Source organism: Tiliqua scincoides, chromosome 4 (assembly GCF_035046505.1).
Source record: "Tiliqua scincoides isolate rTilSci1 chromosome 4, rTilSci1.hap2, whole genome shotgun sequence".
In the NCBI taxonomy this organism is placed as follows: domain Eukaryota; kingdom Metazoa; phylum Chordata; class Lepidosauria; order Squamata; family Scincidae; genus Tiliqua; species Tiliqua scincoides.
Window position 1 is genome coordinate 159,857,840 of NC_089824.1, and position 12,939 is coordinate 159,870,778.

Here is a 12,939-nt window from a genome sequence, read left to right on the forward strand (position 1 = left end):
AGACCCAGAATGTCCCCCACTCAGGCTGTTTCTGGAAGAAGTTGCAAAATGGAGCAGGTAGAAGCCTGAATGAAACAAAAGTTACAACCATCACCACAAAAGTCACTGCTAGAGTGTAAAGCTGCAATCCAGAAGCCCACTACCCTGGATTTATTCTTGTGGAGTTGACATGAAAGACTGGATGTATTCCAAGAATATTCTGGAGGAAATGTCTATAGGTTGCAGTGAAAAGCAAGTCCATGCATTCACAAACATTTGTCTTGAAATAGATGTATATTTGATATAATAGCACTGACTGATACATTACCACAGATGTATTACTACTGGTTATCTTTGAACAGGCAGTTGTTTTCTTATCCATCCAATTGCCGAATGCATTGTAGAACACACTGTATCATACAACTGCATAGCTTAAACTGTGGCTAAATTATTGATGCTATACCAAAAATGGTGGCATTTTTGAAATCCTCACACCAAAATTAATAAAGAAACATCAACATATTCAGATAAACACAAAATTGTTCAAATCTTGTAACACAGTGTTATGCTTTCTTGATCCATTGATGTATTAAACACAGAGTATGTATAGCTTCCATAATACAAGAACTGACCATTACTAAATTACTTGAATTTAGACTCATCTGTACTGGGGTACATTTTTTTAAATGAAAAAAGTGCAGGTCAAATGTTTGCACGTGTTTGCCATAGTGGATAAAACCTAGACATGATCTAGATGGTGCCCTAGATGTGTGAAAATGTAGGTAGAGGAGGACCCCCGTATTTGCCGATCCCATATCTGTGACTTCAGTTAACCATGGATTGGGTCCGTGGGGCTCCCTGTGTGCCCCCTGCGGAGGCGAGGCAAGCACAGCTCTGCTTGCCCCTGGAGGGTCTTCTGAGCCCCACAGAGGCTGTGCACATCTTCTCACAACCTCTGCAAGCCTCAGAATGACTGTTAGATTGAAAAAAATCTTACTTCTGGTTTTCTGATAAAACTGGAAGTGACATTTCTATTGACTTATAAGACATTCTGAGGTCTGGGGAAGCCTCAGGGAAGCCCCAGGCCTCAGAATGCCTTATAAGGCAATAAGACATTGCCTCTGGTTTTATGATAAAACCGGAAATACCCTTTTTCAATCTAATAGTCATTTTGAGGATTGCAGAAGCCGTGGATGGATGTGTGAGGCTTCTGCAGGCTCAGAAGACCCTCCAAAGGAGCTCCCTCACCTCCGGAGGGGGCACCCGGGGGGGGGCCTGTATCTGTGGATTCCGCTCTCTGCGGGGTTTTCCGGAATGGAAGCTCCGCCAATATGGGGGCATGCTTGTACTGCATGTGACATCTTCACTCAATGTGTGTTCCACATACATTAGAGCAAGAAATTACAGTATAGGCATTTTCATAGGGACAGCATCAATCAATCCTTTTCAGATGCTTTGTCATCATCTGTCTCGCCGTCAGATGCATATTCTGGAGCAGACCATGAGTGAAGATTATCAAAACCAGAATAAAATAACATAGCAGTCATTCAGCATGAAGTGATGGAAATTCGCGGCTGAGAAAGGGCCTTGATTTTTCAGTTGGATGCAGTATTTTCCACTCCTTGGTTATCATTGATGAGGCTTAAAATACGATGTGGTTCTAATAAAGCATAATATAAATAAAAAGGAAAAGGATATATTTTGTCAATTTTTCAGAGACGACCATATGTTGCAATCGGATTTGCATGAATCTGAAACCAAGCAGGAGAATAGTGCAGATGGCAGAAATGGTAGTCTCAGTTTATGGAGGCACAGGGCCCAATTCTATCCAACGTTCCAGCACTGCAGCTGCTCCAACTTTTGAAATGGCAGTGCAGCCCTGAGGTAAGGAAAAGTTTATTCCCTTACCTTGAGGAGGCCCCTGTGACCACCTCCTACTACAGGATGCATCACACATCCCGTTCGTGTGGCTGTATCAGTGCAAGAAACTTGGATAGGATTGGGCCCGCAGAATATTATTTATTTGGGGTCTCAAGTTTTTCCAGTTGTCATTTTTTCACATCCATTGTTGTGTTCTGCCTTCTGAAGGAGGGAGAGCTGGGGGAACAGTTTGAGTGTGGCAGCAGAAGCCTGAGTAAGGGGTTGGGCCTGTATACACTCCTGAACAATCCTAGTCTAGGTGGACTTGAAACTCGGTGCCATCCACAGATCAATTATGCTTCCTGTTCTGTTTTTCCCCATTACCAGCCTCAGTTTCATTCAGTGTGATTATTATTAACTGTATTTACATATTGCTTTTCAAGAGAAAAAGTTCGCAGAGCAGCTTTGTTGTATGTTGCTCCAATACACTTGTCATACAACAACCTTTTGCCCACATCTTTGTAGTGATATTGTTTCCTTCGTAGACATGGTATATAGCAGCAATTCCCAAACTCTCAGGGAGAATTTTGGTTGATGTAAGTCTTTGGAGGAGGTGGCAGCAATGCAATCACCAGGATTGTGCTGCCGCTGGAGACAAAATAGGTTTTTTAGACTTACCCAGGGTTGCTGTGGCTCTCTGGGAAGCCTGTGAAGGCCTTCCCACACCTCCAAACTGCTCTAAACTGTGCTCCCTACCCATTTCTGATTTTTGCTACAAAATCAGAAGTGGGTTACAAGTGTAGTTTATAGTACTTAGGTGTGGGGAGGTCTGGAGAGGGGGCCTGGGGCTTGCCATAGCAACCCCCTGGGGGCAGCGCAAAGCTTCCCTGGCTGGGGTCACCTCAGTTTGAGAACCTCTGGTATATAGGAATGTTTATGGTTGGTTGGCAACCTTCAGTCTCGAAAGACTATGGTATAAGCCTACAGCACCCAGTATTCCCAGGCGGTCTCCCATCCAAGTACTAACAAGGCCTGACTCTGCTTAGCTTCCAAGATCAGACAAGATCAGGCATCTTTATGAATGAATGAACCAAAGGTGTGGACATGGAAGGTGGCTGCTCTTCATAGCTTTTCTCAAACCCTTTGCTGATGGTGCCACTAAACTCACTAAGTGTTTTTCATAACGTTTATGAACATTTGACCACACAGAATTTGTTGCCTTGTTAACTTTGGGGAGCAAAATAATTGCTAGCTCATTATGGAGTATATTAAAGTGGAAGTCTTTGTAGACGAATCCACTGTCCCTTCATCTTTCATCTTAAATTCATTTCTCATGTTTCCAGAGTAGCAAAAAGGGGAGGGGAGTAAAAGAAAAGAAAGAATGAACTGGAAGCATGAGTACACTCACATTTCTGCTTACAGCCCTGTCTTGAAATGTGAAAAGGGGCTCTTCACCACCACTACTTCTGGGAAGATGTGCATTCTTTCTAGATGCTCCTTTGCCACTTCAAGTAACATATAAAATGGACAGCACAAGAATGATCCCAAATAAAAATAGGATTTGGTCTGAATCAAGATTGATTCACATGTTACAAGAGGACTCTATGTACATTTATGGTTCCCAAATAAAAGAAATATTCATGTGGAGATCTATAGTATGTGAACCAGCTACAGCCACAGCAATTTTCTGGATTGTGACAACACATTTTGTCATCACTGGGGAGCTATAGATGTATCTGTGAAGGATTTGGTTCATAGGCTATTGTCTATCATACAAATGCATCCTATTGCATCTGGCCTTTAGAGGATGAATTGATGAGAGGCTTCCCAGACCACTGAATCCTTTGTGGGTTTTTTAAAATGTTTTATTGTTAGTCTTTCTGTTATGTTTAAATGATTTCATACTGCTTTATTGTAGAGAAAGGCAAACTCTTCCCTGCTCACTCTGCATTAACTCAGAAATGACCCCAATATTGGGAAGAAATTGGATCATTTTTGAAGCCAAAGCAAATCTCAAAAAAAGACCTGCAGATGTTCCCAGAATCCTTTTCTTGTGGTGACATTTATTGTATTCCAAGGAAGAAGGTTTTTTTTTTAAAGTGAAAGGATAAAAGTGAACACATTTTCCTGAGCAAAAAACTCCCAAACAAGAGCCCCAATTTGTGAGTCCGTTTCTGTGAATAACCTGACCTATAGTTTTAACCAGCCCTGATCACTAATTCATTTCCTATGGAAACAACTGACATCTTCCAGTAGCTCTCTAAGAAAGTGTGTCACAAGCCCAATGTGGCAGCATTTTAAAAACAAACTCTGAGTACCCAAAGGTTATCAAAATAGCCAGACTTGTCTTGATTGGATTTGGTTGGTTGGATATGATTAATTGATTGTCTACTTGATTTGTATTTTATAGTTCTGTGATAGCTGTAGTTGACCTCTTGCAGTGTAGTCATGCATTGGGGAACAGATCTCTTCAAATATAACCCTTTGTGGTTTTCTCACACTGTACTTATAACAGTGGACATAAATCAAACCAAAAAAAAGTGAAGGGGAGAGAGAAGTTCCTGGATACTCTCATAATTTTTTTAAGAGGCTTGAATGTCAGATAGGAACTCCTAGGGCTCTAAAATCTGACTCTAAGGACTCTCCTCCTCTGTTTCCTCACATCAGCCTTTCAGAATTCATGAGCTGCAAAACCAATATGATTACGACTTCCATTTCCCCGAAGTGTATTTAATTTCCCTTTACTGCTGTCATCGTGCCCAATCCTGAACCACCTTTCATCTGCCCTGACCACTCAACATCTTTTCGTGCACAGCCCATGATGCATTGCTTTCTTAAATAGAATAGTCCTCGTAGGCTCTTATATCAAAATCTTCTTAACCTTGTACCTTAGAGCTTACCAAGAAATTGGTGTGCATTAGCAGTTTAAGAAGCCCTCCATTCCAGCACAGGAATCTGCAAGAGTGAGCATGAATGAATGCTGACATGGATAGGCTATCTTGATTGCACTTTTCATTTCAGTGGCTTAACAGTTTTTTTAAAAACCATTTTTAAAAGATCTTGCTGCCTCGAAAGAAAGGGTCCCTTCCTGCTAGGCGAGATGCAAAAGATTCTGTAATAATGTTTGCTCTGCATCGGTCTGCACAATCTAGTGTCAAGTGCTTAATGGAGGCAAAGTGGATAGGAGTCAAGGTGTGTGTCTTAAAGGAATTTAACATAGCTAACAGCCCAATCTTAACTAGAAATGGACCGGCTTTAACAATAGCAGAACAGAGTTCTGCTGTTGTAAAATGGCCTCTGGAGATGTGCATAGTGCAACCATTTTAGAAGCCCCACCACAAATGGTGGTGGCCCTACAGGCTCACCCCTGGACCCAGCTACCCGCCACCACCACCAATGGTAAACCAGAGGAGTGGGTGGAATGGGACTGGTGAAATGGGGTGGGGATAGCAGCAACTGTTACCCTGCACATGCCCGATCTCGTCTGATCTCGGAAGCGAAGCAGAGTCAGGCTTGGTTAGTACTTGGATGGGAGACCGCCTGGGAATACCGGGTGCTGTAGGCTTATACCATAGTCTTTCGAGACTGAAGGTTGCCAACCAATGGCCTTGGGGGGAATGGTGGGAGTAGGTGGAGAGTGAGCATTGGCGGTGATAGCTCCACTGAGAATCCTTCGCTCCATTTTGGTCCCAACATGCTCCCCTGTCTTTCAGCGAAAGACCTGGTGCAGGTCTGATTAGATCCATAGAGGCCTATACAGGTGCAGAGTAAGGTAAGTAAAAGAAATGCTTCCTTACCTACCACATGGTCTCTGGCCACCCTCAGCATGCAGTGGAGTGGAGCCTGTGCCAATGGCACTGTGTCCTGATGGCAGCCTATAGTTTGGATTAGGCTCTAGATTTGTAAAGATTAAATGCAGGCATCTGCAAAAGAGACACCAGGTTGATATTTGAGTGTGTAACTAGTGGAGGGTGAAATGTTTTTTTTTTGTTTTTTTTTTTGATTATACATTTTTATTGAGATTATCACAATACATTGTATCTTCAATAAATCCAAATCAACTATTTTCATTTCAATCATTACCTTTATCCCATTTCCACTCCCCACCTCCCTCCCCACCTCGGACTTCCCACAGCGTCTTTTACCATTTGCAAATTTAATTTATACCAGGCTAAATTATACCAAAATTTATTTATTACCAAGCTAAACTCTTGTTCATTATACAGCTCTTATTATCATTCAAATAACCATAATAGACCCCTAACCTCCCAATTTTTCTCCAAATAAACTTTAAATTTATGCCATTCCGAGTAAAATTTCTCTGACATTTCCTCATTCAAACTTCTCGAGAGCTTATCCATTTCCATTATATACATAATCTTTTGTAACCATTCGTCTATATCGGGGACTTTATCTTGTTTCCAGTACTTTGCATATACCATCCTTGCTGCAGTCACCATATACCATAATAAGGCTCTATCATTAACTACTATTTTCTCCAGATTTAAACCTAACAGAAACAATTCTGGACTTTTATATTATTGACATGTAATGAATCCTTGCTCAAAATAGCAGCATTGAATGGATTATTCATTGGATTTGTTCCATTCCTACCATTCTATAATGTGATCTCTCCCACCCAAAGTCAATTGTCAAAAAACATTGAGACTTGGAATATAACCATCTTGCACTATCTATGATGAATTATGAATAGTCAAGTGTAGCTCAGTTAAATTACAGATTAGCTAGCACTGGTTTCCAGTTGCCTAACCTAGACCTTTTTGTTTGATCAAAACTCTCTAGCGAACTGAAAAATAGTTTCCAAACTTGACTTATATCTCCCTAAGCCACAAGCACTTCCTAAAACAAATGAGGCTCAGAGAGGGCTAGAACTTTCTCATAGATTTCCAGCCCAACCACTTTTTCATCCCACCAGTCAAGTTTTATAACATCCTAAAAGTATTTGGGTTTTGCTTAAGAGTTTTTCCAGGCAGTAAAACTGTTGGTAATATAGTTTGGCATTCAGCATTTCAGAGCATTCTGTTTAATGCGGGGTGGTCAAAGCAACCTAAAGAAAGTAACTCCACCATCCATAAAGATTTTGAGCCACAAACAAAACCAATCTGGTCCACTGATGTCTATAAAATATCTGTTGATTTCCCCCACTCCCCTTTTCCTTCACTCCCCCACCACCAAGTTCACCAAACAATGAATCGTTACTACTTTCATTCAGTTTTAATTGGCTATACTAGGATTGCCAAACACGTCTCATAGAGAAGGCCAAAGTTAGCATTCATAGTGTCTGCTGAGGGCCAGAAGTAACATCACTAAGCAGGAAGTGACATCAATAAGCAGATGATGGCCCGAAATAAGCACTTTGCTCTCACACGGGAACTTATTAGCTGCAAATGTCAGAAGAGAAAATGTGCAAATGTTCGTTACATTTTTCATTGAATCATGCATCAAATGATATATAACATGAGGGTATTATGTGCAAATATTTTATTTTCAAGATATGAGAGAGCCCAATTATCAAGCTGGGAGAGGCCAATTATAATAGGAGGCAGCTAAATGCTTCTGGGGGCTGAATTTGGCCTACAGGTCTTATGTCTGACACCCCTGGACTATACAGTAGAACAGGGATGTGCTCCATGACTAGACTCAAGTCAAATCCTGAGTCCCCGCCTCTTTTGACTCAACTCATGCACAAGTCTTAATGGGTGGCATGTCCAGAGCATTTTTGGGACTCTGTTTGACTCGAGTCAGGAGACTTTTTGATACGCATGTCAGGTACAGCTCTGCGGAAAAAAACAAAGCTCCAGGCGGGGTGTGTATGCGTGTCAAAATTCTCATTTAACACTCCCTGATGTCCCCATCCCATCTGTAAACTCTGCTGTTTTTTGAGTGAAGGCAGCAGCGCAGAATGCTCCAATTGGTTCCTGATGAACCCTAGCCACAAAACACAACCTTCACATGCCTTGAGAAGGAGCGCTAGGCATGCCAGGGCACCGGGCACTGAGCAACAGGGACTGAGAGGTGCCTGAGCTCACCAAGGTGGGAGGGGGACAGAAGCAGCAAGCAGGAGGAGGGTCGCATGCAGCAGCTGGGAGGCTTATCAGTATGAGCCAGTAGCTCTAGTAGAAGTAGTCCCATTGCAGCTGGTCATTCCATAAGCCTGCTGGAGCCATAAGTTTCTTTTTGATGGCTAGGAACTGCTTCTCCCCCGCCTTCTCTCCTCACTCATCCAGGGAAAAATCCTTTTCCAATGATCATTGGTTCCTTCAGAGATGGACAGGAGAACCTGTTCCCACCTCCCGTTCCCCCTGTCTCCTGCTTGATTCATAACCAAAACATTAACCCTTCCTGCCTCCTGGCTAGAATTTTCCTGCTACTTGCCTGGTCTGAATGATGCCCCAGAAGTCATGCTGCGAAAAAGTAAGCAAGTTTACCCAGACACAGATGGACTTGAGTCAAAGACCAGCATAAACAAAACACAGACTCAAGTCTGACTCATTTCTGAGTCAGTGACCTCAGACTCAAGTCCATGCCGGAGTAATTGGCACATGTGACTTAAATGTACACGAGTCAGCAAAAAAATATGTGTTTTGCAACTCAAACCTGAGTCACTTGACTCAAGTTCCCATCCCTGCAGTAGAACAAAATCAGAGAGCACAAAATTCTTGTGAACGGACATTCCTGACAAAGTGGTATTCCCACGTGACACACACACAGGAACAAAAAATTCTCTTGGCATCAGGGTACAGTAATTAGATATTCTTGTCAAATGACATATTTAATTTTGCAGCACTAAGTTTTGCAGAACTCTAACTGTGTTACAGTACTGAAGGATACAGGTAATAGCCTTCTGAGGGCAAGAATGTTGGTATATATTTTTATAGGGTTCTGTTGTTCTGCTTTTTATAACAACTAAAAAAATGCATCAAAAACAACTCAGAACATTTTCTCTGCTGTTCGTAGCATTAATGTGATTATTTTCCAAGAAATTGAGTACATGTGACAATAACCAGAAGAGACTCCATGGTTATCCCTGCATGCCAAGATCATGCAGTTATTGTGCAGCGACCAGATAGTTCTCATCCACATGGGAATAGATTGTCTGAAGAGATAACACATGCTGGACTATGATGCTCTCACGCTTTGGACCAGCTCCAAAATCTTGCCTGCTTAAAGTATGGTGGCAGTAGAGTCCATCTGTCTAGACCACATACTTCCATGTATAGACCCTACTGTGAGATGACTGGAAAAGGTCGGTGCGGCTGCATAAAATCAGCAACCATCATTTTATGAATAATGGCTGTCAGTTCCAAATGGAGGGGTGTGGTGTTAAATCAATTCTCATAGCTGGCGTCAAACTATTAAAAAAGAAGAAGCCACCCATGCAGCCAAACATGCAATGTTTACTTTTGATGTCCCAATGGGACCTAAGAACTTTAGAAATGAATCTGAAACAGAGTTTTTTGTTTTTTGTTTGTTTTTGTTTTTAATGCTTCAGAATGATACCATTAAAAAAAAAATACTGAGTTTCAGGCCCATGTTTGGCCTATCCAAAGATTTTGTGGTTTATTTTGCCTGACTTGCTGTGATTAGTTTTTCTGGAAAAATGATTGCATGACATTGTGACCTGACCACACAAAAACATTTGATATTTGTAGCCATTCAGAATTTGTAGTTTTTGTCTTTTTCATAATTTCATTTAGTGAGTTGATTTGTCTGCTTATTTTATTCCCTACAGACATTTAGACTGATAACTAAACAACAAGAATTCGCATGACACTCACATGATCCAAGATGCCATCCCAAGCTGCAATGGCTCCACCAGGTTTCTGAGTGTCCTGGGACAAAGGCATATATGGAGCTCCATGTAGCATTCTCTGCCTGTCCCCATGTGGTACACTGTCTGCTACCACTGCCCTGGTATCCACATGGGACCCACTTTGGCCCTGCAATAGCTACAGGCTCTAGTCTAGTGCCCAGCCTACAGGCCTGAGGAGAGGGTGGCGAGGGGGCAATATCCCTGGGGTCTGGACCATGACAAAACAAACTATACTGTACAAAACAAATTCATTAAAAAAAAAATTGGGTACCTTGATCTCACCCTATCCACTGTGTTTCCGTTACAGCTTTAATCTACTTTCAATGCACTTCTATTCCTCCAATGCATTCTGGAGGCTAGTTTGTTAAGTCTGAGCTTTCAGATTTCTTAATTACACTTCTAGAATACACTGGGGAGTAGAAGTGCATTGAAAGCAGATTAAAGCTGGAAATGCAGCCCTGGTCTTCACTATAAGCACCAACATAGTATAATTCAAACATGGAAAGTGAAACACCAGAGCAGAACTACTAGGTCTCAGTAGTATGGTAAGTCATCCAGTTCAGTTCACTGAGGCTGCATTCATTTTTCTAACAGCAGATAGGAAGAAGTGACGTTTCTAGCACACCTGTAGTATGCTTCTAGCGCAGCTCACTTAAAAAGGATAAAATGGCACCCAGTCATAGACGAGTCATTGAAATTGAATGCATGGTTTCTGCCAGTAGACATCAAATGCATGGAGGTGGCCATTTTTAATAGCTTCGAGCTCGCAATTCAAATTGCTAGCATGGCAAGCTGCTAGAATGTGAAAAACAAACGTGGTCGTGCTAGGAGAAAAAAAAAAAAACACACTCTAGCTCTAGAAGCTGAAAAATGAACACAACCAATTCCAAGGACCCAATAATCAGTGCCACCCCTTCTTCGAGTTTAGTGTGTGTCTAGAACATATGGCTTTGGATCAAGTCTACATGTGTTTAGGCATTGTTTGAATGTGACATTAACAGTATGGAGTACAAATATAAGTCTGGAGCACTGAAAAGAAAAAATGGAATTTTTTTTTTTTTTTAAAGACCAGGCAAGTTTATTTCATCTGGGATTTGTTTCAAAATCATCACACAGTAATGCAGGAAATAGTAAAAGTCAATCCTTGGATGCCTATGCATTCTTATTAGAAGAAAAAGCAAATGAGGAAGACTTCCCTGAGGTGGAAGAAAAGAAATGCAATAGCACTGCTCAAAGTAAGGAAATTATCCCATTCTAATATTTTCATTTAGTTTCAATTTTTCTCATGCTAAGTTAAAACTGTCAATTAAAAACTTGTTTAAAAAATATTGTAACACATGGTTTGTAGGGAAATTTAGGAAGGAAGGGGCAATCAGGTATCTTGCCCAGGGCCCTATGCCAGCTCTCAGCTATCCTGCCAATCCAGATACCATCCCTGCCAAGACAATACATTGTGTCATTTTAACACATTAATAAACTTTAAAAATAAAACAAATGAATATTATAAAATTCATTGTTATCAGTATTGGAATGTTACTGATTCCTCTTTAGTTTCTTGGTACATGTGTGCCTTGGTGTCTGCGGGGGTCCCATATTCCGATTAAGTGGATACTGTGGATACCCCCCCCTGCGATTAAGTGAAACTGTCCCCCCATGTGCCCCCTACAGAGACCAGGGGAGCTCTGCTCCCCTCGTCTCCAGAGTGAGCATACACGAGGAACCCCATGTACCCAATCTGCAGGTAATGAATCTGTTGTTCCATGATCTGTGCATATGGGGTCTCCCGTGTACTCTACCTCTAATTTATTCGGCATATTGCATCCTTGTTGTTGACCTTAAATGTGAATAGCATTGACCATATTAAAACCAATATAACATTAATATAGTTTGAGGTTCATGAATATATTAATATTAATGTCTGACAGGTCTTCGTAATGATACATTTTTTGAAATTGATGCAATGCTTTACTTGTTAATATGAAGTATAAGCAAGTGTGCTATTCTCTGGGAAAGTTCACCTTCAATACATTGTTTCAATCAATCAACAATCAACAAAACCTTTATTAGGCATAAACATTTGATAGGTGAAGACTGTACAGAAACCATAGAGAGAACACAAACCCAAGCAGTACACAAATATATGTATATGTGCGCACATGAATTATTTAAAAGACAGAAAACAATCAGTTACTTTACAGGTATTGCCAAGATGTAATCTACTCAGTGGTTGCTTGGTACAGAAAGCTTGGCTTGATTCAAATTACTTAAATTTAAGAACTGTGCGACTGAGAGAGTTGTATGCTCGACGTCACCTGCCAGAAGGAATTGAATTATAGCATTCTCAGAATGCCTTGTTTTAGCATTGAGCAAGGGAGAGAGAAATTGCTGTCTTAGCGCTTGATATATGGAACAGCGCAACATAATGTGTATGGATGATTCTACTTCACCTAAATTGCAGCTACATTAATGATCTTCCCCAGAGGCATTTCTGAATCTGCCAAGTAAGTCATTAGAGGGGGTCACATTACAATGTGCCCTTCTCTCCAGGGGACACATTAGGAGGGACAGATATTTTGGTTGTTGACCAGTTGTAATTTTAAGTTGAAAATTCAAAGGGGAGCATTTTTTCCGTGCTGCGCCTAGAATCTCTTGTCTTTCTATATCATGTCAAAAGCCTGGTGATAGCCTCAGGAGAGGGGACCCCTTGTAGATCAGCCTCAAGGCCCATCTGTTGAGTTTTTAAACAATACATATTTAACACAACAATAAATGACAAGCAGCCCAATCCTGAGCTACCGTGGAAGGCGCCTCGGGAGAAGGGAACTTTTGTCCCTTTCCCCCAAGTAAGGTAAGCAGCCCTGCAATGGGGCTACTCGCTTTAGGGTGGAGCCCTACACGAGTGCCTTGGATCCTGCGGAGTGGAGCTCCACAGACCCGCCTCCCATCCCTCCCCCAGGCACGCCTCCAGCCTGCCCCCCTCCCCGCATCACACCTCCCCATCAAGCCTCCTCCCTGCCCTCTCTCTGCCTCCCGCCGGCCTCCCCCCTTCCCGACTCCTCCCCGTCCCTGCCTATCATTCTGCATGTCAGCGGTCCGGGAGACCACCGAGCCATGGAATCTGGGCGACTGCCCCACACTAGCCCAGCACCGGCCGACGCTGGGCTAGCACTGGTGGGAGCCTGGCGGTGAGGCTGGGACAGTGCTCAGTGGCACGGACCCAAGCCACCGAGCACAGGATTGGGCCCTCACATGATAACTGAAGTCCC

At 42.1% G+C, this 12,939-nt stretch overlaps 1 protein-coding gene and 1 pseudogene across 1 annotated transcript in view; both read left to right on the forward strand.

Annotated features, from left to right (window-relative positions):
• The window catches only part of TRABD2B (TraB domain containing 2B), a 326,126-nt gene that overhangs the window by 81,904 nt on the left and 231,283 nt on the right, over positions 1 to 12,939 (forward strand). The window lies entirely within an intron of this gene.
• Positions 5,285 to 5,404, forward strand: LOC136649795 (5S ribosomal RNA; annotated as a pseudogene).